Here is a 26,095-nt window from a genome sequence, read left to right as displayed (position 1 = left end):
AGGGCACCCCTAATAAACATCCCAACACTAAACTCCATCTGGGTCTGTATCCCAGAGAACCAACTTGCAGCATGTATCAGAAAACATTCCAGTACTTGGGGAGGATTTTTATTTGAAAATTACTGGTTACCCATATAACATTTTAGAATCACCAAATAAAATACAAAATGGTGGAAACAAGGACTTTGTGGGTGAATGTGGTTACCTTTGGTTTAAAATCCTCAATCTAATGTTTTCTGACCAAAATGAAATTATCTATTAATAACAAAAGAAAGCTATTATGTTGAACCGTATGAAACTGCCATTTTATAAGTTAAAAAAAAAAGGTTGACTGTTAGCAGTTCCACATGGTTCAATCTAATAGAAAAAATACATTAGCATTTGAAATTTAGAGAACATTATACTTATGAATAACTCATGGGTAAAAGATATAATTGAGTTAAATTGGAAATTAGAAAATACCTAATACTATGGTTATTGATCAGTGCTAAGCACCAAAACTTGTAGGTTGCAGCTAAGGTGGGTCTTAGGAAACAAAAGTACACTTTATGTACTTATATTAGAAAAAGAATTAATTAAGTTAAAAATTAAGTTTCCAGTTTAAGAATTGACCAAAAAAAATCTCAAAATAAATGAAAAGTTGAAGGAAAGAAAGAATAATGTAATGAACTAGAAAATGTTTAAAAAACCAGAAAGGATCAATCAAGCCATAAAGAGCAAAAGAACACAATTATAGGTGCTGCAGAGTTTAAACATATAAGATATTGTGAATAACTTTATGTCAATCAAGTTCAAAACTCACAGGAGATCCACTCCTAGAGAAATAAAATGTACCAAAAATGACTCTATAGAAATAACTGAATAGTCCTAAAATAATTACGAAAAATTAACCAGACATTGATGGTTGCACAACACTGTAGATGTGATTAATGACATTGAATTGTATGTTTAAAAATGGTTATATGGCAAATTTTATGTTATATATATTTTACCACAATGAAAAAAATTAAAAAATAAGATCTTCAGTCTAAAAGACAATCGATCACACATCTGTCCTTCATTATGAAATCCCCTAGAAGGGCTCCTATTTTGAAAAAGTATATTTTCTCTCCCTTCTCTTTTAGAGCATATAATACTGTCCTTCTGTATTTTAACCCTATGTATTTTTTTTCTGGAGAGGGGATGCCTCTCTCTCATATAATGTCACTTAAACTAAGGTATATTTTTTGTTTTTCCTATTAGTTTTCTCTTACTATTTTAACCAGAGGTCTTTGGGTATGGAACCCAGTTCTGTTAAAGGAAGTGGTGAGACAAAATGGCAACTTCACACACACAGTTCAACTAAATAGAATCCTTGATATAATTGGACAGGGGTATATAATTTGGGGAACAGTAAGAAACATCCGTGACAACTTTGTCTTGCACCTTAGAAAATGTGCTTTGTCTCTGGAGTCTCTCAAGGCACAAAAACTGAGAGACAGCTTTTATTGGTGGCCTGTACATCTGATTTGGATAAGAAAAAAATAGTATAACATAATAAAAATAATCCTTTTGTAAGAGCTTAGAATCGTTGGGTGAAGTTGGAGAAAATAATCCAAATAAACGAACATCTTGTATGTGTAAATATTTGTTGCTGGTGTAAAGAAAATACAGTATAGCTTATGCAGTGCAAAAACTATTGGAGAAATGCCTTCGGAATAGACTTGACCTCATGGTAGAATCACGGTGCTGACTCAAAAATTGTTAAGGCTGAGGGCTGTCCATTGGAAGCGTTCATAACCAGATGGTCACTGTGAGTAATATCTGGCTATTTCATTTTGAAGTGCACCTGAGGGGAAAAAAGACAAAAACAACATGTTTAAAAGTTTTAAAGTCCTCCTCCCTAAGGCAATGCATTTCTAGGTCCACTTCCTTATGTGAAGCAAATTATATCACTACTGGAGCCGCAATTTAAAAAACCAGGGATGTATTTATTCTATGGAGGAAGTAGCCCCATTAAAACCCTCAGTGGGGCTGGGCCTAATGCCAAACACCCTGTAGATCCACTTGAGTTCTGATCATTCTGATTCACAGATATGTTTTATCACTATATTAAATTGATAAGCAGAATCATTTTACTGAAAACCTGGAGATATATTAAAAACAGGGTGACAGAGAGGCTGGGAAATCTAGTGTCTGAAAAGGGTTTCTCATTTTCACACATAAAATGAGCACACCAGATTTGGATGTTAACATCAGGTTGTCATCCCTATATTTTATAAACTCGGACTGACAAGAAACGCTGGCATATATGTATGAAATATGCTGGCATTTAATTTAACTGCAGCAAAGCAGTTATAGGGCCTATAGAAATGTGATCTGTGTATGGTGGGTCACAGGAATGAAAAGAGAATCAAAAGCTTTAACAGAGACTCAACCAAGCAACTTTGAAAAAGAAATGATACCAAATAATAGGACAGGTCTTTGCCAGGCCTTTGAGTTCTTGAATTCTACCAATTTCTAGCTGAACTGGAAGAGATAACAGGTTTTCTGATAAATATATAATCAGAACATAAAGGAAATGAAATGCTGCCAAGTTTCTCTGTTCCACAATCATCAGTTTTTAGTAGCTGTATTGTATCTCAGTTCCTTGACAGATGTGCAGAACAAAATGAAATAATGTCAAGGTTTGTAAGCTGTTATCTCAAAATGTATTTCTTTGAAAAAGGACTTCAAATGTCATTTTTTTCCCCCAAAGAAGAATGTGAAATGTTTTGTTTGAGTCTTTTGTAACAGAAAATGTACCATCTATCTGAGGCTGACTAGTGTCAGTATCTGAGTCGCCTAAACATAGGATTACGGATCTATTTTATAAAAACCTGGGACCAAATACATTTTTGTGGGTGCTGTCAACAAAGTTATCACAAGAGATAATGGACATCACACATGAAATAGAAAAGCACTGAGACACCTACCTTCATATCAAGTGTACTTTCTTCTTCTCTTGTTGCTTGCATACTTGCTACCCGCCTCCAAACAGCACTGAATATGAAATGCTATATATTAAAATGTTCCTTAAGTTAAGGAGAAAAATAAGAAGTTCTCCAAGAATGCGTGGACCCCACTGGGTGAAATCTGAGGCTATTTCCATTATAATGCAAGAATTTTAAAAAATAAGGCCTTTGGGGGTAGGCTAATTGCATATGATCTCTCTCCTCCATTTTTTAAAGCTAGCCATATTTTGTGTGGTTATCTATTATGTACTCTCTTGGTGAAACTAAAAACAGCCAAAAAACAAATGGAAATACTTTTAACTTTCTACTGCTTGATGGTCCTCCCAAACTCTTCTCAATGCAATTTTTTAAAAGAAAAAAATTTTTTAAATTAATTTATTTATTTTTGGCTGTGTTGGGTCTTCGTTGCTGCGTGCAGGCTTTCTCTAGTTGCGGTGAGCGGGGGCTACTCTTCGTTACAGTGCGTGGGCTTCTTATTGCGGTGGCTTCTCTTGTTTATGGAGCACGGGCTCCAGTAGTTGTGGCACGTAGGCTCAGTAGTTGTGGCTCACGGGCTCCAGAGCGCAGGCTCAGTAGTTGTGGCGCATGGGCTTAGTTGCTCTGCGGCATGTGGGATCTTCCCAGACCAGGGCTTGAACCCGTGTCCCCTGCATTGGCAGGTGGACTCGTAACCACTGTGCCACCAGGGGAGCCCAGAAAATGTTATTACTAGCACCTTTTAACCAAAATGGCCTTTGCTTCATGGTCTGCAATAATTGAAACTGAATACTGAAAATAAGCTTTCTGTGTATAAAAGCCTTGATTCGACCCTTCTCTTTCTCATGGTATAGGCTACACTCTGGCTGACAGCAGAAGTGAAAGAAGGCATCTTTTTCATAGGGTGGGTTATGAAGAGAGTTGAGATGACTGAACGCTTGTTAGCAGAGTCCTTGTGGATGGGCTGAGCCTGAATGGAGAGGCCCAATCTCACCTCTCTCTCTCTCTCTCTCTCTCTCCTGGAACCACTGCTGACCCTGGAAAGATCACTTAAGCTTTCTCCACACTGGCTACCACATTTGTGAAATGAGACAATGACCTACCTCATAGGAACTAAGTGATGGCCACAAACTGCAGGTTTAAAGCATGCTGAGCTAAGTGTTGGGCGTGATTATGATGCTGCTCAGAGACGCGGCCCCTTAGTCCACAGAAAGTAGCAGCGTCAGTCAGATTGAATGATGAAAACAGAACATCTCAGAGGCCCTTGAGTGAATCTTGTAGTTTTATCTTAAAAGAAGCCCAGTTGAGACACATTTAGCTCAGTGAACATGGTAACCTGGGTGGCAGAAAGGTGGTTAAAAAATTACTTTCTAACCTGTGACTTTGAGAAGTTACCTAGGTTCTTCTGCCTCAGTTTCTCCATCTGAGGGATAATATAATGCCAGCTCAGAATGGTTGTGAAGATTAAAAGAGATAACGCCAAAAATATTCAATTCATGGTAAGCAGAACATAAGACCAGTGAGTGGTGGGTTTCTTGGCCCTCTTCCCCTTCTTCTCTTGGGTGTGGTTCATTATAGTTCCTCCAATGTAGGTTAAAACAGTCTAGTACTTAAACTCCAGCTTGTAAATAAAACCACCATCATGAAATTAGATCTTACTAAGAGCAACAGAGCAATAAAAGCTCACCTGCGTGGATAAAAGCCAGCAAGCAGTGCTTCAACATATGTAGAATTCTGGCTCAAGACTGTACGTTCATTCTCCCTGAACTGCATGGCCCTAGTTCAATCCCAGTAACCCTCAAACTCCTCGTCTTGAAAGCAGGTCTAACTTTGTGTACATACTGGCAGGTATATTACCAAAGTAAAAGAATGCTGTAGAGTTAGAAAGGATTTTTGCTTTTAACTTAACGGAATAATGAATACTCTTTTCCCTTATCCTTTCAGAAATCACCCTAAACAGCAAGGATATTGGGAGATAAGAAATAAGCCCAATCTTTGATGAAATCAGGAGTCATTTGAAATTCCAAGTGACAAAATATCTGGACAGGCTACATTAAGCAGCTGGATCCAGTGGGCTGTGGCATGACAGAGATGGTACGTAAGGGGAACAGATCTCAGCATCATGGGAGAACATAGCTCTCCAACTAAGGGGCAAATGCCAGTGAGGAATCATATAGAATCAGTATCTTTGCCGGAAGCATGTATATTGGTGAGGTCCTAGGAGAAGAGAGATTTTGAAATGCAAGCACCATTGACTGCCCATCTCTGCAGGCTAGGGAGGAATACAGGCTAAATGAATATGTGTTCTCGATTTCTCTCTCACTCGCTTATTTTTTCTCTCTAGGCCATGTGGAACTTCTGTGTTAAGCACAGAGAATTCCCTTTAGCCTCAAATGATGCCCTAGCCACAACTATCCCACAGATACATGGTCTAAAAAAAACTCAATTCAGAGGTGAGTAGAGTAGTAGGAATAACAGTAATAAAAAAGTAGTATAGGATCTGTAAAAGACACAAACAAAAATGAAGACAAGGAATAAGATGAGCATATGATGGATGAAAAAATACTGAAAAGATGAAAATTATAAAAAAATATAATACATTCAAACAAGATGTAGTAGATCAACCAACCTGTGGATATCCAAGAGTACAGGAAAACATGGCACAGCAACAATGATGAAACATGAGTTGACAGAGGCCGAAAGTGAAATGGAAGAGAAAAATGAAAACATCAAAGAAATGATCATTCTAAAAGGCAGCATGAAGATTAGTCACTGCTGAAAAAACAACATGAGACATGGAGGATAGGATTGAGAAAGCAAGGCAAATAACTGTAAATTAATGAAAAATTTAAAAGGATTAAGGAGATAATAGCTTTATAAAATAGACAAAGGACAGCAACATACACATTATAGATAGCTAAAGAGGAGAGTCTAATCAAATAAATTCAAAGATGTAATTCAAGCAAATGCTCAGAAATAAAAGACTTGAATCTAGAGATCAAGAGTGCATGATGTCCTAGGAAAAACTAATGACCTTCAAAATAAGAAAGAATCTAATGACCTTCAAAATAAGAAAGAATCTTTTAAGAATCCAGGAAAGAAGATCAAGTTTTATCAAATTAGAGATACAGGAGGTAAATATTTCATACAGTTAACCCTTGAGCAACATAGAGGTTAGGGCGCTGATCCTCTGGACAGTCTGTATATAACACTGTAGTCACCCTCCATATCTACAGATCGAACCAACTGTGGATCATGTAGTACTGCAGTACAAATTTTTTAAAAAGTGAATACAAGTTAACCTGTGCAGTTCAAACCTGTACTATTCAAGGGTTAACTATATTTACAATAAGTCAGGGATTCTAACTTCAATGCACCCTCTTTAAGATGATATAGAGCCTTGTTTTCAAACTTTTATTTGTACTGCCGCCCACAGTAGTAAATACATTTAAATTCACGTTGAGTACCAGTACAGATTCACTGTCTATATTTATATTCATCTATCCTGAAAGGAATTTAATGAAATATTTACTATTACTAGGAAAGATACATTGCTATTCTTCATCCATTCCATTCTTTTCTGTTTCATTTCTTAAAACATGCTGGTCATGACTGACTAAATGGATTTCACAGGCCCACTAAGGACTCACAACCCAAACTTTTAAAAACAGTATACAAAGAACAAACTTTAGTCAACTAGAGATGCAAAAAGTATCATTTGACACAGGTAAGTAAAATAATAGAGGTTTAAGTATTTTTAAAGATTTGAAGGTAAACAGTAGAAGAACCATTTAAACAACTAAAATTTGTTGGTAGAATGGAGAAAAGGGAAACATGTCAGTGTTTATAATGTGGAGTCAATAATAAGGAAATAAAGTATTCCTGGAAGAAATTAAAGCAACACACAAAACAACAAAAATCCAAAAATTACAGACTACAAAATAAAAGGTTTTAAAAAAAAAGAATACTAAAAACTGAAAGCATAACAGAACTAAGATAAAACATACCCCTAAGGGCTAAGATTAAATCTCAGAGCTAAACCTAACTATAATACTTGGCGCATTGCAGGAGACACATCTACAATCTGATATCAAAAGACAAAGACATATCAGGCAAATGAAAACTGGGGACTTAATTTCAGTTTTGAACCAGGTTGGATTCAGGGCCAGAAACATTAAATGAATCAAAGAAAGGCACTTTAGTGTTGTATGAAAGAAGAGAAGGTTAGCACTCCCCTTGACAAGGATGGAAGAGGTTCTTGGGCCTGACAACAGCAAATGGTTAAGGCATTGCCACCTGCTTCAGGGCATCTAACCATCATTTTTTGGTAAATTTAAGAAAACTGAAATCATATCCAGCATCCTTTCTGATCACAACACTATGAGATTAGAAATCAATTACAGAAAAAAAAATGTATAAAACACAAACACGTGGAGGCTAAACAATATGTTACTAAACAACCAATGGATCACTGAAGAAATCAAAGAGGAAATCAAAAAATACCTAGAGAAAAATGAAAACACAACAAGCCAAAACCTATGGGATGCAGCAAATGCAGTTTGAAGAGGGAAGTTTATTTGAAAAATCTCAAATAAACAACCTAACCTTACACCTAAAGCAACTAGAGAAAGAAGAACAAACAAAACCCAAATTAGTAGAAAGAAAGAAATCATAAAGATCAGAGCAGAAATAAATGAAATAGAGACAAAGAAAACCAGAAAAGACCAATGAAAGTAAAAGCTGGTTCTTTGAAAAGATAAAATTGAAAAACCTTTAGCCAGACTCATCAAGAAAAAAAGGGAGCGGGCTCAAATCAATAAAATTAGAAATGAAAAAGAAGTTACAACTGACACCACAGAAATACAAAGGATCATAAGAGACTACTACAAGCAACTATATGCCAATAAAATGGACAACCTGGAAAAAATGGACAAATTCTTAGAAAGGTACAACCTTCTGAGACTGAACCATGAAGAAATAGAAAATATAAACAGACCAATCACAAGCACTGAAATTGAAACTGTGATTTAAAATCTTCCAACAAACAAAAGCCCAGGACCAGATGGCTTCACAGGTGAATTCTATCAAGCATTTAGAGAAGAGCTAACACCTATCCTTCTCAAACTCTTCCAAAATATAGCAGAGGGAGGAACACTGCCAAATTCATTCTATGAGGCCACCACCACCCTGATTCCAAAACCAGACAAAGAATACCACAAAAAAAGAAAATTACAGGCTATATATCTCTGATGAACATTGATGCAAAAATCCTCAACAAAATACTAGCCAACAGAATCCAACAACGCATTAAAAGGATCATACACCATGATCAAGTGGGATTTATCCCAGGGATGCAAGGATTCTTCAGTATTCGCAAATCAATCAGTGTGATACACCACATTAACAAACTGAGGAATAAGAACCATATGATCATCTCAAGAGATGCAGAAAAAGCTTTTGACAAAATTCAACACCCATTTATGATAAAAACTCTCCAGAAAGTAGGCACAGAGGGAAACTGCCTTAACATAATAAAGGCCATATATGACAAACCCACAGCTAACAACATGCTCAATGGTAAAAAGCTGAAAGCATTCCCTCTAAGATCAGGACAAGACAAGGATGTGCACTCTCACCACTTTTATTCAACATAGTTTTGGAAGTCCTAACCATGGCAATCAGAGAAGAAAAAGAAAGAAAAGGAATCCAAATTGGAAAGAAGTAAAACTGGCACTGTTTGCAGATGACATAATACTATACATACAAAATCCTAAAGATGCCACCAGAAAACTACTAGAACACATCAATGAATTCCTTAACGCAGGATACTAAAGTAACACACAGAAATGTCTTGCATTCCTATATACTAACAACAAAAGATCAGAAAGAGAAATTAAGGAAACAACCCCATTTACCATTGCATCAAAAAGAATAAAATACCTAGGAATAAACCTACCTAAGGAGACAAAAGACTTGTACTCTGTAAACTATAAGACGCTGATGAAAAAAATCGAAGCTGACACAAACAGATGGAAAGATATACCATATTCTTGGATTGGAAGAATCAATATTGTCAACATGACTATACTACCCAAGGCAATCTACAGATTCAGTGCAATCCCTATCAAGTCACCAATGATATTTTCCACAGAACTAGAACCAAAAAAATTTTTAATTTGTATGGAATCACAGAAGACCCTGAATAGCCAAAGCAATCCTGAGAAAGAAAAACGGAGCTGGAGGAATCATGTGCCCTGACTTCAGACTATACTACAAAGCTACAGTCATCAAAACAGTATGGTACTGGTGCACAAACAGAAATATAGATCAATGGAACAGGATAGAAAGCCTAGAAATAAATCCACACACCTATAGTTTTGTCAATTAACCTATGAGAAAGGAGACAAGACTGTACAATGGAGAAAAGACAGTCTCTTTAATTAAGTGGCACTGGGAAAACTGGACAGCTACATGTAAGAGAATGAAATTAGAGCATTCTCAAACACCATAAACACAAAAAAATGTAAGGCTATAAAACTCTTAGACGAAAACATAGGCAGAACTCTGACATAAATTGCAGAAATGTCTTTTTTGATCCACTCGCTAGAGTAATGAAAATAAAAACAAAAATATGCACATGGGACCTAATTAAACTTAAAAGCTTTGCACAGCAAAGGAAACAATAAACAAAATGAAAAGACAACCTACGGACTGGGAGAAAATATTTGCAAATGATGTGATGACCAACAAGGTATTAATTTCCAAAATACACAAACAGTTCATATAGCTCAGTATCAAAAAAAGAAAAAAAACCCAAACAACCCAATCAAAAGTGGGCAGAAGACCTAAATAGACATTTCTCCAAAGACGACATACAGATGACCATAAAGCATGTGAAAAGATGCTCAACATCACTAATTATCAGAGAAATGCAAATCAAAACTACAATGAGGTATCACCTCACACTGGTCAGAGTGGCCGTCATCAGAAAGCCTAAAACAATAAATGCTGGCAAGGGTGTGGAGGAAAAGGGAACCCTACTACACTATTGGTGGGAATGTAAATTGGTACAACCACTATGGGGAACAGTATGGAAGTTCCTTAAAAAACTAAAAATAGAACTACCATATTATCCAGGAATCCCATTCCTGGGCATATATTTGGAGAAAACCATGGTTCAAAAGGATACATACACCCCAGTGTTCATTGCAGCACTATTTACAATAGCCAACACGTGGAAGCAACCTAAATGTCCTTTGACAGATGAATGGATAAAGAAGACACGGCATATATATACAATGGAATATTACTCAGCCATAAGGAATGAAATAATGCCATCTGCAGCAACATGTGTGGACCTAGAGATTATCATAACTAAGTGAAGTAAGTCAGACAGAGAAAGACAAATATCCTGTGATATCACTTATATGTAGAATCTTTAAAAAATGATACAAATGAAGTTATTTACAATACATAAATAGACTCACAGACATAGAAAACAAACTGTTGGTTACCAAAGGGGAAACGTGGGGGGAGGAGGGATAAATCAGGAGTTTGGGATTAACATACGCTCACTACTATATGTAAAACTTTGGGTTGGCCAAAAAAATTCCTTCAGTTTTTAAGTAAAAATAAGACATTTTTCATTTTCTCCAAGAACTTTATTGAACAATGTATTCACCGTTTTGTTCCACTACTTTCTGCCTTTTTTCAGGCAACTTCATAATTCCATCTTCCTAAAACTTTTTGTCTGTTTGAGGAAAGAACTGTTCCAGGTACCTTTTATAGACTTCCAGGGAACTGAAACTTTTTCCATTACGAGAATTTTGTAAAGACCGAAATAAATGGAAATCTGAAGGTGCAGTGTCTGGTGAATATGGCAGATGAATCAGAACTTCCCAGCCAAGCTGTAATGGTTTTCACCTGGTCATCAAAAAAACATGCAGTCTTGCATTATCCTGATGGAAGATTATGCATTTTCTGTTGACTAATTCCAGATGCTTTTCGTCCAGCGCTGCTTTCAGTTGGTCTCATTGGGAGCAGTGTTGCAGCAAAACCAGAAATGAGTAAATGGCCTTAGGCACGTAGCAGCCAAACAGGCCTGCAAGAGTTAAGCAGTCTTGGTTATTCTTTAGCTGTTACTACTAACAAACACTTGTAGCTAGACTTGTCCTTCACAAAGCTAAACAAAGCCAATTACTCTGTGACTCCATATGAATTATACTCGGCACCTAGCATTCTTCTCCCCCTACACTCCCCTGTAGCACTCTGCATTTCAAAAACAAGGTCATGGCTGATAACTTAAGGGACACCGGACCTGGTTGCTGAGCCACCTGATGCCAGCTTTTGGCCATAAATTTGCAGAAGAAGGAAATGCAAGACCTTCATTAGTTTGAGCCTTATCACCTACCCCAGACCATGGAGTCTTGGCCTATAAAACCTTTCCCTATTCCCCAGGGATGGGGGAGCACAGTTCTTGAGGTGGTAGCCTGCTGTATCCTCTCTTTGCCTGGTAAAGAATAAAAGCTACTTTTTCTCGTTCTGCTAAAACTCTTCGTATTTCTTTTTGGCATTGGTGAACAGAGAGCCAAGATTTTGGCATCAGCTGAACGTGTTGGAATTAATTGTTGGATTTCTGGAAGGAGCTCATAATAGAGGACTCCCTTCCAATCCCACCATATACACAACATCACCTTCTTTGGATGAAGACCACCGGTGCCTTTGGTGTGGTTGGTGGTGGTTCATTTCAGCTGCCCCACAATCTCTTCCATTCCACATTACTGTACAGTATCCACTTCTCATCGCCCGTCACAATTTGTTTTAAAAACGGAACCTTTTCATTAGTTTCAGTAGAGAATCGCATGTGGAAACATGGTCAAGAAAGTTTTTTGTGCTTAATTTATGTGGAAACTAAACATCAAAGCGATTAACATAACCAAGCTGGTGCAAATGATTTTCAGTGCTTGATTTGGATATTTTGAGTATGTCATCTATCTCCTGCATGGTATAACGTTGATTGTTCTCAATTAATGTCTTGATTTGATCGCTGTCAACTTCAACTGGTCTACCCAACCGTGGAGCATTGTCCAGCGAGAAATCTCCAGCACGAAACTTCGCAAACCACTTTTGGCAACATTCAATCAGTCACAGCACCTTCTCCATACACTGCACAAATCTTTTTTTGCATTTCAATTGTGCTTTTACCTTTCTTGAAATAATAAAGCATAATATGCCGAAAATGTTGCTTTTTTCTTCCATCTTAAATATTAAAATGGCTACACAAAAATTCACCAATTTTAAGTTATTTTTTTAAATACACGCTGATACGACAGCTGTCACAATCTAACAAAATTGTTTTGAATGAAGTTAAAGACAACTAAGCACTACTAGAGCTGACTTATGGAAAAAACTGAACGTTTTGGCCAACCCAATAGATAACCAACAAGGACCTACTGAATAGCACAGGGAAATCTACTCAGTATTCTGTGATAACCTATATGAGAAAAGAATCTGAAAAAGAATGAATATATGTATAACTGAATCACTTTGCTGTGCACCTGAAAGTAACACAGCATTGTAAATCAACTATACTCCAATAAAATTTAAAACAAAACAAAAAAAGAAAGGTACTTTAAAGTAGAAAATGTAATTCATAGTGAAAACCTAAGTCATGAATATCTAGGGACTGAAAAATTATAGCACTGAAATTATCAAAACAAAAATTACAAGAACTATAAAGTGAAACTTGGTACAGTATGAGACTAATTCACTTCTCTAGGTCCAAGTCACATCAAATGGATCAAAATAAATAAGAATAGAGAAAACCTAAATAATGTAATTAATAAAATCACTATAATTAAAAATTAACCTCTATACCTTCAATAGCCAATAGTCCATCTTTTTAAATGCCCAAAGAACATTCACAAAAACTACCTATGTACTAGAACTTAAAGTATTATTAAACACTGTTTCTGGGTGGAAATGGTACAGAGAACTTTTTTTTTTTTTAATCATAAGGCAATGAAATGAGTAAAATAGAAAACATACAAACATAAAAAAATCCTCTATCCACAGGAAATTTTAAAGATCTCTTAAATCTTAGGCCAAAGAGAAAATGACAACCAAAATTGCAGAATCTATAAATAAAAACGTAACTATGATGAAAGCACTACACACCAGAACCTATGGGATATAGCTAGAACAGTATTCAGAGAAAAGTTCACAGCCTTAAAATGTTTATATTAATAAATAAGAAAGAAAACAAATGTATTCAAGAAGTAAGAAGAAACAACAAAATAAACCGAAGGAAGGAATGATTAAAGACAAAACACAGAAAGTGATAAATAATCAAAAAGAATACAAGTAGTAAGTGAATGTGAGAGTTCCTTCTTTGGGGGAAAAAACATAAAACTGTAACAGTTCATTAGAAGGGAAAATGAGGAGTAGGGAATGGAAAGAGCATAAATACTATGTAGCCATTAAAAAGAATGAGGTAACTATATGAATATAATCTGAGATATAACATTAAATGAAAAAAGCAAGGAACAGCTATCATTTGCGCTTAAAAACAAGGAAGGCCACGTTACGTATGCACAAGTTCTTACTGATGCACAGAACATGTCAACAGAACAGTCAACAATTGTGCTGGGGGAGGAGCTGTGTGATGACAGGAGTCGCAGAGTGACTTATTCATAAATTTTAAAAACCTATTTAAAAAAGTAAAGTTTTTACATAAAAATGGAATCTGAAAAAAAAAAGTGGTTCTGATGAACCTAGGGGCAGGACAGGAATAAAGACACAGATGTAGAGAATGGACTTGAGGACACGGGGAGGGGGAAGGGTAAGCTGGGACGAAGTAAGAGTGGCATGGACATATATACACTACCAAATGTAAAATAGCTAGCTAGTGGGAAGCAGCTGCATCACACGGGGAGATCAGCTCAGTGCTTTGTGAGCACACAGGGGTGGCATAGGGAGGGTTGGAGGGAGATGCAAGAGGGAGGGGACATGGGGATATATGTATACATATAGCTGATTCACTTTGTTCTACAGCAGAAAACACATTGTAAAGCAATTATACTCTAATAAAGATAAAACCCAACTCTAATAATGTAGACTCATAAATATAGTGTATAAGTTGTGATAAAATATTTTTATACTTTTCATCTTAAGATCACAAGTGTAAATTAGTAACTAGATATTTTAAATTGTACTCACTATTCTAATATGCCAAATTCTCTTAAACATGACAAATGTATGAAATAAAAAATGTACAAAGATTAAAAAAAAGTAAAGTTTTTGAATTTTGTAGCATTAGATGTATCATTTGTTTAAAAACTGATTATTAAAAATAATACATTTGAATTATTTAGAGTCTCTAAAGCTACTTAAAAGAACTGTGGATGCATTTTTTTATTATTATTGGGAGGGAAGGGTTTAATCTATAGCCTTTTAAAAAATGATCCCATTTTATACTGTAAAATGCTCTATATTCTCAAAGCACTGAGGCATCTGCTATCTCATCTGATCCATGTAATAAGTGTGAAGAAGCCAGGCAGTGCTGTAATCCCTGCACTGCATACAGGTGAGGACCCTGAGGCTCAGAGACCTTGGGGGACACGAGGCCACACGGCTGCTAAGTGCCTCCTGCACCTATTCAAACTGGTCCAGGCTCCTAGGATATTAGGATTTCATAACTTTTGGGTTGTATCTAGTGATTTCATGAGTAGATAGAATGACACCTCTGTTACACACTGGGAACAAAGAAACTTCCAAAGAACCTCAATCATGTCTGCTTCATCACAGAAGAAAGTGAATGACAGGCATTCATCCTTTGTTATGGGCTGAGTCCTGTCACCTTCTATTTTATATGTTGAAGTCCTAATCCCCAGTACCTCAGAACGTGACTGTATTTAGAGACAGGATCTTTAAAGAGGTGAATAAGTTAAAATGAAGTCTCATACAGGTGGGCCCTAATCTGACTGGTGTCCTTATAAAAAGAGATTAGGACACAGGCACACAGAGGGATGACCATGCAAAGACACAGAGAGAAGACAGCATCTCCAAGCCAAGGAGAGAGGCCTCAGAGGAAAACAACCCTACCAACACTTTAACTTCAGACTTCCAACCTCCAGAGCTGTGAGGAAATAAATGTCTATTGTTTAAGTCGCATACTACGTGGTCCTTGTATGGCAGCCCTAGCAAACTAACGCATCATTCAGCTTTATGTATCTAAAAAGTACTTTCTCTACGATTTCATGGATCATCTAAAAGGGTCAATCAGACAGTGATTCAGCTTGCCTGCACCAACGTTTTCAGAGAAGCAACTATGTGGTCAAGAAAATGTGACTTGGAAGCACCTCTCCCCAGATGTTTTCTTTTCAAATGAATGAATTCTGTTCTGTTAGAGTGAAAAGCTTGTTGCCTTAGGCTAGTCCTCCCTGTGTTACAGCTCTGAACAACGCATTGATATCTGATGCTTGCACGTTTAAAAAGTTGACAATCTGACAGGTTGTTCTCCTAAGAGGACTGAGCATATGTAGAAATAACGTCAAGAGGATATTCAACTAGGATGGGAATCAAGATACGTATTTCCTTATGTCTTTCTGTAGAGGTGACCTGAGCCAGTGGCAGGACTGAAATCCAAGAGTGATGTTCTGCCACCCTGTGAACTTGGGTGACTGGCCCCTCCTTGGCTACCACGAAAGGAGCAGCATTCTCAGGCTCGACACAGAGCAGAGTGCCTAGGGTGGAACTCAGCCTCCCCCACCAATTCACCCCCTGCGCTCCCTGGACCAGCTCTGTGACCTTAGGTGAGCCCTGGACCCAGTCTCCTCATCCATGACGGGGGATAAAAAAGGACCGTGATGAGGATTAAGTGCAATCATACATGCGAGAAGTATGTAAAATAAATTATAAAGAACTACCCAAATGTAACTTAACACTAATCTTGTTTAAAGTAGGTGCAGGATTACTAGACCAGGAATCACAAGATTTCTAATTCTATGACCTATCCCTGCTTTTGTATTTATGTTACAGTTGATTTAAAACATATACTGAAAGAACAGATTTCAAATTGTGTATCTGCTGCAAGCTAGCTTAACACTAGTTATATATAGAAGACCACCTTCCTTCTAAGGGGGCCTTAGTTTCCTCACCTGTAAAATGAGGATGTTGAACCCTATTATCTTATAAGAGACTTTTTAAGTGAAGACTTTGACACATAGGTGGGGACATCTCTCTTTGATGTGAAATGCCTAAGGTCAAAAGACCAAAAGGGTTTGGGAGATTCCTGGCCATTTTGTGACTAGGTTATACAGGGAATCTCAAATTATTTTCATATCTTCAGAAGGAAGGTCTCACTCTAGTAAATGAAAGTGCTCTGTGAATTTCAGGCATAAAAAAATATAGGGCTCCAAGGGCAGCTTCTGTACGTTTGCATACAATATAAGTACTTATGAAAAGTTCAGAACACACACTTCATCATCCCTAAACCTAGATATGAACTCCAACTCTGCCCGTTCTTCAGCCAGCTCTGTGACCCTGGACCATTTCCTACTCTATGAACAGTGGAAGGTACTGCTCTTCATTTCTAAGGAGGAGGAATGAGATGAAACAGTGACAGAGGGAACTTAGGCTACATTTTAGATAAACCTTTCTAAAGAAGTACTTAGATACTGGGACATGTTTTCTTTAAGTGATGGATTAAATATTATACAAGTAATTTTATGCAGAAATGCAGAAAAGTATAAATGAGGAAAAATGCACCCATAATTTAATGCCCAGAGATAAAGTTTTGATGGGAAGACTTATCATATACAGTCAGAAACCTCTTCCCACGTGAGCCATGCATCTCAGTGGGCAAGAAGACCAGACCTCCCCTCTTTCCCTCCATCCTTCCATCAACCCCACTCCCACCTTGTTCCAGAAAGAATTACAGGCAGCTGCATGACAATGGCTAACCCTTAAACCAGACCTCAGTTATCACATCTGTAGGAGATACTACCACCTGACCATTGTTAGAAAGGTACGTGACCCAAATGTTACTCATCAAGCACCTTTTCTCACGCCATGTACAGTGCTTAGTGCTTTCACACATCTCATCTCTGAGAAAATACTTTGTAAACCTTCAAGCACCATTCAGACTACAGTGTTAGGGTACTGTGAATTCTTGATTTGTCCTGATGACAATTTCATCTTCTAGAAGGTAGAGGAAGCATAAGGGGGCAACTGGACGTAATTCTAAACAACAAATAGTTAGGGAGAAAGTGACAGTATCATGTAGGAGTTTTCTTTACTCCTAGAAGGTTAGAAAACAGAAGTGACCTACACCTTTCCCTGGTAGATCTCCCTAGGCCAGAAACATTCCAGATGTTTTTCCCCTCAAACTTCCTGGATGTTCCTTGACAGCACTCGTATCACAATGTGCTGAGCACCAATCAGAATGTAATGTAGAGGGTCTGCAAAATGAGAGTGTTCTGTGCTCTATGGGAATCTGAACCCATGAAGTCCAAACATGTGGAAAGTCCAATCCAAAATCTCTCAGGCACACGTGCATGTGCACATCCTACACCCCACCCTCACCGCTTCTGCAGATGCTCAGCAGACCCACCTTCAACTTGCAGTGTGTTGTTAAGACCCAGTCATGAAGCTTTGTCTCTGGAGGCTTTTAATTGAAAAGGGCACAGAGTGCTTATCACCAGACCCCTGGTGGAGATCGTGTGAAGAGTAAATCCTGGAGACGAACTTTAATCACAACTCCCTGCGGCAGGCTTACCTGTTCTCCTGTTTCAATGAGGGCAGCAGCCTCGTCCTTGCCCAGTTGTTGCACCATCTTGTAAAATAGGCCGTCTCTATCTTGCAGCAAATCATATGGCTTATCGTATTCTTCCAATCTCCCTGAATCCAAAACCTGTTGATCAGCAGAAAAAAAACCCATTGCACACAATGTTTCACAATAAAGTATTATAACTCAGACAATATTTTGTAAAGGAACAGGAGGGGAAGAATAGAGAAAATCTGTTTGGGTGGTAGGCCTGGCTGGTGTTTTAATGGTTTGATTAACTTGTTTTACTAGGCAGATAAAGGCCTAACCTGACCTTCTATTACTATAATGCTATAGGAAAGGAAGAAAAATGAGTTTTAGACTATGATTTCTTTAAATTAATTTTTATTGGAGTACAGTTGCTTTACAATGTTGTGTTAGCTTCTACTGCACAGCAAAATGAATCAGCCATACATATACATATATCCCCTCCCTTTTGGATTTCCCCCCCATTTAGGTCACCCCAGTGCATCAAGTAGAGCACTCAGCAGTCTGGCATTTTATATTCTGCCAAGGGCATTTGGGGTGGTTATCATTAGTTAGTGCTTTTACCTCTCAGACTCTGAGCTTTAAGGGCTATTTATACAGAAACACAGAGTTGGGAAATTTCTTGATTTAAGAAAATCAAACTCTATCTAAAGTCAGGTTGATGTCATACAATCCAGATGGAAGTGACCTGACAGCAAATTAACTGTTAAGTTGGTTTGATAGAATCTCAGTAGTATTTGGGGAAAAAAGTAAATGCCTCCAGAATTTCTTTAGGGTTGTGAACTAAAAAATTGCCTGTCATATCAGTGAACAAAGGGTGTTGCAGCCATCAAGCCACCACATTACAGCTGCCCTGACAATAAGCCCTGAGGGAACTCAGGATGGAACCAGAATGTGTGCAGCCACCCCCAACAGTGCACCCTGAGGAGACTCAGGATGAGAAAAACACAGGATACTGGCCTCAGATAGCTGAGGTGCACATCAAAGGAATGATTTCAATGAGCCCAGACCTTGCATCTTCCCATGTATAGAAAAGCACTAAATTCATTAACTTGGGATGTCTGGTTTTCTTTGATTAACAGTAATCTTTTAATGTTCTGACTACCTGGTCTTTTGTTGCAAAAACTCTTACATATCCTGGCTCATCCCCTTGCCTCTTCAGAACCATTTCTCACTGTTATGAGATGCTTTGTCCCTAAGCCTTCACAATGTCCACCACATAAAATATAACTCTCAACTTCCAGGTTGTGCTTTTTTTTTTCTTTTTCAGTCGACGGGGTCCTGGATTATGTTAGTTGCTAAGAGGGGCAGAATCCCTTGTCTGAGAGGTTAAGATGCTTCGTCAACTTGGCTTTGATTGTAGTTTATTATTCTGAGAGTGAAAGGCTGGCAAAAAGAGCTGCTACATAAGCAGCATTAGCAGAATTTCTCTGCACAGAAGAAATCCCTAGAACTCCAATTTTTTCTTTGACTAAGACTAAAGAAGCAAGTAAGAAATTCAGCTTCAAATTCTAGTGCTCACAGCCTGCACAGTGCCCAGGGACAGCCCAACCTGAACTGCCGAGGATCTGAATCTTTTTTCACAAGTTATCTTTCTTTGCTTCTTTTTCTTTCTCTCTTCAGCTGTCTGCCGTTCAGCCCTTTTGTGCACATTGATATGTCCCTAGTTGAAAATTAAAAGGGAGAGGAAGGGGGTCTTAACTCTGCCTTTCTACTTATTAGTGGCTTTGCATAATGGTTTTAGAGGGGAAAAAAGAATCTGAAACAATTGGCCCAAATGACATAGCTATAAAGATAGTTCTGATGTTAAGTGGTACTTAGTTCTTCATGTAGAGTAACTGTATCTTAAGAGAATATGCAGCAACTCTGAACAGGACACAGGTTGTTCTTCCATACCTAGTACTGCAGTTAATTCCATCCCATGTCATTTAACTGGAAACATTTATTAAGTCTCCTAAGGGCAGAAAAGTGGTCAAGATGGTGGAGTAGGGGGATGCAGAGTTCACATCTCCCCACAACTAGGGCACCTACCAGACTCTGGGGATGGGAGCAACCCCCGAACGACTGGCCTACAAACTCCAGTGCTGGAAGCCTCAGGCCAAACAACCAGTAAGACAGGAAGATAGTCCCACCCATCAAAAAAAAAAAAAAGATGACAAAAAAATATGTTACAGATGAAGGAGCAAGGTAAAAACCTATAAGACCAAATAAATGAAGAGGAAATAGGCAACCTACCTGAAAAAGAATTCAGAGTGATGATAGTAAAGATGATCCAAAATCTTGGAAATAAAATGGAGAAAATACAAGAAACGTTTAACAAGGACCTAGAAGAACTGAAGAGCAAACAAACAATGATGAACAACACAATAAATGAAATTAAAAATTCTCTAGAAGGAATCAATAGCAGAATAAATGAGGCAGAAGAATGGATAAGTGACCTGGAAAATAAAATAGTGGAAACAACTACCGCAGAGCAGAATAAAGAAAAAAGAATGAAAAGAATTGAAGACAATCTCAGAGACCTCTGGGACAACACTTAACACACCAACATTCGAATTATAGGGGTCCCAGAAGAAGAAGAGAAAAAGAGAGGGTCTCAGAAAATATTCGAAGAGATTATAGTCGAAAACGTCCCTAACATGGGAAAGGAAAGAGCCACCCAGGAATCTCAGAGAGTCCCATACAGGATAAACCCTAGGAGAAACACACCAAGATGCATGTTAATCAAACAAACAAAAATTAAATTCAAAGAAAAAATACTAAAAGCAGCAAGGGAAAAGCAAAAAATAACATACAAGGGAATCCCCATAAGGTTATCAGCTTATTTTTCAGCAGGAACTCTGCAGCCAGGAGGGAGTGGCAGGATATACTTCAAGTGATGAAAGAGAAAAACCTACAACCAAGATTACTCTACCCAGCAAGGATCTCATTCAGATTCGACCAAGAAATCAAAAGCTTTACAGACAAGCAAAAGCTAAGACAATTCAGCACCACCACACCAGCTTTACAACAAATGCTAAAGGAACTCCTCTAGGCGGGAAACACATGAGAAGAAAAAGACCCACACACACACACAAAAAAAGCACAAAAAACTAAAATAATTATGAAAATGGCTACAGGAACATACATATTGATAATTACCTTAAATGTAAATGGATTAAATGCCTCAACCAAAAGACACAGACTGGCTGAATGGATACAAAAACAAGGCCCATATATGTGCTGTCCACAAGAGACCCACTTCAGACCTAGGGACACATACAGACTGAAAGTGAGGGGATGGAAAAAAATACTCCATGCACATGGAAATCAAAAGAAAGCTGGAGTAGCAACACTCATATCAGATAAAATAGACTTTAAAATAAAGACTGTTACAAGAGACAAGGAAGGACACTACATAATGATCAAGGGATCAAAGAAGGAGATGTAACAACTGTAAATATGCACCCAACATGGGAGCACCTTGATACATAAGGGAAATGCTAACAACCATAAAAGGGGAAATCAACAGTAACACAATGATAGTAGGGGACTTTAACACCTCACTTATATCAATGGACAGATCATCCAAACAGAAAATAAATAAGGAAATACAAGGTTTAAATGACACAATAGACCAGATAGATTTAATTGATATTTATAGGACATTCCACTCAAAAGTGGCAGCATACACTTTCTTCTCAAGTGCACATGGAACATTTTCCAGGATAGATGACATCTTGGGTCACAAATCAAGCCTCAGAAAATTTAAGAAAACTGAAATCGTATCAAGCATCTTTTGCGACCACAACGCTATAAGATTAGAAATGAATTACAGGGAAAAAAACTAAAAAAACACACATACATGGAGGCTAAACTGTGTGGTACTAAAAAACAAAGAGATCACTGAAGAAATCAAAGAGAGAGAAAAAAAAAAGAAACAAATGACAATGAAAACACAATGACCCAAAACCTATGGGATGCCACAAAAGCAGGTCTAAGAGGGACGTTTATAGCAATTCAGTCTCACCTCAAGAAACAAGAAAAATGTGAAATAAACCGAACGTTACACGTAAAGCAACCAGAAAAAGAAGAACAAAGAAAACCCAAAGTCAGTAGAAGGAAAGAAATCATAAAGATCAGAGCAGAAATAAATGAAAAAGAAATGAAGGAAACAATAGCAAAGATCAATAAAACTAAGAGCTGGTTCTTTGAGAAGATAAACAAAACTGATAAACCTTTAGCCAGACTCATCAAGAAAGAAAGGGAGAGGGCACATCAATAAAATTAGAAATGAAAAAGGAGAAATTGCAACTGACACCTCAGAAATACAAAGGATCATAAGAGACTACTACGAGCAACTATATGCCAACCTAGAAGGAATGGACAAATTCTTGCAAAGGTACAATTTTCCAGGACTGAACCAGGAATAATTAGAAAATATAAACAGACCTGTCACAAGTAATGAAATTGAAACTGTAATTAAAAATCTTCCAACAAACAAAAGTCCAGGACTGGACAGCTTCACAGGCAAATTCTATCAAACATTTAGAAAGAGCTAACACCTATCCTGCGCAAACTCTTCCAAAAAATGGCAGAGGGAGGAACACTCCCAAATTCGTTCTATGAGGCCACCATCACCCTGATACCAAAACCAGATGAAGATATCACAGAAAAAAGAAAGTTACAGACCAATATCCCTGATGAACACAGATGCAAAAATCCTCAACAAAATACCAGCAAACAGAATCCAACAACACATTAAAAGGATCATACACCATGATCAAGTGGGATTTATCCCAGGGATGCAAGGATTCTTTAATATATGCAAATCAATGTGCTACACCATATTAACAAATTAAGGAATAAAAAACAAGATCATCTTGACAGATGCAGAAAAAGCTTTTGACAAAATTCAACACCCATTTATGATAAAAACTCTCCAGAACATGGGCATAGAGGGAACCTACTTCAACATAATAAAGGCCATATATGACAAACCCACAGCAAACATCATTCTCAATGGTGAAAAAATGAAAGCATTTCCACTAAGATCAGGAAGAAGACAGGGATGTCCACTCTCGCCACTCTTACTCAATATAGTTTTCGAAGTCCTACCCATGGCAATCAAAGAAAAAGAAAAGGAACAAATTGGAAAAGAAGAAGTAAAACTGTCACTGTTTGCAGATGACATGATACTATACCCAGAAAATCCTAAAGATGTCACCAGAAAGATACTAGAACTAATCAATGAATTTGGTAAGGCTGAAGCATACAAAATTAATGCATAGAAATCTCTTGCATTCCTATACACTAACAACGAAAGATCAGAAAGAGAAGTTAAGGAAACAATCCCATTCACCATCACAACAAAAAGAATAAAATACCTAGGAAGAGACCTACCTAAGGAGGCAAAAGACCTGTACTGAGAAAACTATAAAACACTGATGAAAGAAATCAAACATGACAGAAGCAGATGGAGAAATATACCATGTTCTTGGATTAGAAGAATCAGTGTTGTGAAAATGACTATACTACCCAAAGCAATCTACAGATTCAATGCAATCCCTATCAAATTACCAATGGCATTCTTCACAGAACTAGAACAAAAAATTTTACAATTTGTATGGAAACACAAAAGACCCCGAATAGCCAAAGCAATCTTGAGAAAGAAAACCGGAGCTGGAACAATCAGGCTCCCTGACTTCAGACTATACTACAAAGCTACAGTAATCAAGACATCATGGTACTTGTACAAAATCAGAAATATAGATCAATGGTACAGGATAGAAAGCCCAGAGATAAACCCACGCACATATGGTCACCTTATCTTTGATAAAGGAGGCAAGAATATACAATGGAGAAAAGACAGCCTCTTCAATAAGTGGTGCTGGGAAAATTAGACAGATACATGTAAAAGTGTGAAATTAGAACACTCCCTGACACCATACACAAAAATAAACTCACTGTATGCTAACACATATATGTGGAATCTAAAAAAAGAAAAAAAAGTTATGAAGAACCTAGGGGCAGGATGGGAATAAGGATGCAGACCTACTAGAGAATGGACTTGAGGACATGGGGAGGGGGAAGGGTAAGCTGGGACAAACTGAGAGAGTGGCATGGACATATATACACTACTAAATGTAAAATGATAGCTAGTGGGAAGCAGCTGCATAGCACACGGAGATCAGCTCGGTGCTTTGTGACCACCTAGAGGGGTGGGATAGGGAGGGTGGGAGGGAGGGAGATGCAAGAGGGAAGAGATGGGGATATATGTATATGTACAGCTGATTCACTTTGTTATGAAGCAGAAACTAACACACCATTGTAGAGCAATTATACTCCAATAAAGATGTTAAAAAAAAAAAATACAGGCCCAATCCCTGAGAGTATGGTTTGATATTCTGGATTGGGTTTCTGGAATCTGTCATTACTTTAAAAAGAAAAAACAGAGCTTTCAGAACAGACAATCACTTGCTTTCCACAAAGGAAAGAGGTACAGGCTTCCCTCGGAGATACTGCAGGTTCAGTTCCAGAACACCAGAATGAAGTGAGTATCGCAATAAAGTGAGTCGCATGAATTTCCTGATTTCCCAGGGCATATAGAAGTTATGTTTACACTATACCGCAGCCTATCAAGTGTGCAATAGCATTATGTTTGGAAAAACACAATGTACAGACCTTAATTTAAAAATAATTTATTGCTAAAAAATACTAACCATCATCAGAGTCTTTAGCAAGTCATAGTAGTAACAGCAAAGATCACTGATCACAGATCACCATAACAGATGTAGTGATGGTGAAAAAGTTTGAAATACTGTGACAATTACCAAAATGTGACAAAGACACGGAGTGAGCAATATTGTTGGAAAAATGGCACTGATAGACTTGCTCCACACAGAGATGTGACAAACCTTCAATTTGTAAAAAAAAGAAAAAAAAAACAACCAGTATCTGTGAAGTGCAATAGAAAAAGGTATGCCTTTATTTCTAAAGCAAGCAAGAAAAAAAATTGCCTCAAAAATCAAAGTTTTGAGAAAGAACATTATTGGTGTTTTTGTTGAATTGAAAGCCAACTGATAATCAGAAGCTCTAGAACAAAATACAAGGTTTACACCTGGGGCGGATGGAGCACAGAAGACAATTCCCCAGCTCTGAAGCTAGGGGATGAATGTCTCTTGGGTCCTCTGAGGTCTAATCCTGCCATTCCTACCAAAGGAGTCAGCGACCGCAACCAGCTCGGACCAGGATATAAACAAGTGGCCAAGTTTACATCTCCTGGTGGGACCTCCCCGTGTTATCATTGATGAAATCTTGGCCAGGGAGCCCTAAACCGAAGGTCTCCCAACACAGGAGTGGGAAGGGCAGCTCCACAGTGAAGGACAAGGTCCACCATGAAAAACGTCGTCCATCGCAAAGGTGACAGGCTCCAAAGAGAACCCTTGCATTTCCCTTCTCCCTCCGTCTTCACCATTCACCCAGATGGTCAGTCTCCACACCCAGAAACCAGTATCAACTCCTCTCTCTTCCCTCAGATCCCACGTTCGATCCATCACACAGTCCACTTGGCTCCACTCTGTAATCCACCCCAAATCCAACCATCTCACCATTTCCACTGCTAGCACCTTAGTCTAAGCCACCAACAGTCGAGAAAGGGCACAACTGTAAGAGAGAGTGAACACTGCATTTGGAGAACTGAAAGACCATCAGTGTGGTTTTACCTGTAAAGGAAAGAGGGAGAGCAGAGAAGGACAAAACTAGAAAGGTGGGGAGGCGCCAGGATGTAAACTGCTTTGTAAAACCATGTTAAAGATTTGTTCAAAGACACTGACCAAGAGAGAAAAATCTGAGGTTATAGAAATTTACCAGAAGATACTGGTAAGTAAAGCATTAAACAAATGGACATATTTTGATAATGGCAACAAAGTTGATTGATTCACATCTATGGACGTTCACACCTGTGGATCAAGTGCTGATGGATAAGACTTAGGACTGAAGAGCTGACACGTCTGCCAAATTTTGTCCTCCCTTACTGTTTCCCTAACCGATCATACATTGCAAGGTGACTGCGATACCAAAAAACAAAAATAAAACTCCAGGGTACATTTAGGAGAAAAGAATTTATTTGAATGGACCCCTAACTGAGCTAGAGATCAAGCCATCTTTCTGCTGCTGCCTCTAAAGCCTGACAAGGGGCTTGAAACAGGTAGATTTCACAGCATCATTCGTTTATTGTGGAAGAAGGACACTTTTGGGGATAGTCTGAGAAATACAATGCTGCAATGCTGAGAGGTAAGAACAAGAAAGTGACAGGTAAAAAGTAGAACTAAAA

The 26,095-nt window shown here is 37.9% G+C and overlaps 1 protein-coding gene and 1 non-coding gene across 2 annotated transcripts in view; one reads left to right on the top strand and one right to left on the bottom strand.

Moving 5' to 3' along the window:
• Positions 1–909: 909 nt before the first annotated feature.
• LOC137751878 (ATP-binding cassette sub-family C member 4-like) overlaps positions 910–26,095 on the bottom strand; it is a 144,621-nt gene continuing 119,435 nt past the window's right edge. Inside the window, exons 24-25 of the mRNA XM_068526525.1 lie at positions 17,746–17,880; positions 910–1,828 (exon numbers count right to left, since the gene is read on the bottom strand). The gene's annotated coding sequence lies outside the window, so the exon portion shown is untranslated. The remainder of the gene's footprint in view (positions 1,829–17,745; positions 17,881–26,095) is intronic.
• LOC137752323 (U6atac minor spliceosomal RNA) lies at positions 7,171–7,295 on the top strand. The gene has a single exon (XR_011071164.1). It is a non-coding gene; the product is annotated as a U6atac minor spliceosomal RNA (small nuclear RNA).

Source organism: Eschrichtius robustus, chromosome 18 (assembly GCF_028021215.1).
Source record: "Eschrichtius robustus isolate mEscRob2 chromosome 18, mEscRob2.pri, whole genome shotgun sequence".
NCBI classification, from domain to species: Eukaryota; Metazoa; Chordata; class Mammalia; order Artiodactyla; family Eschrichtiidae; genus Eschrichtius; species Eschrichtius robustus.
The sequence above is the reverse complement of the archived record's forward strand: the minus strand, read 5'-3'. Positions and strand labels throughout refer to the sequence as shown.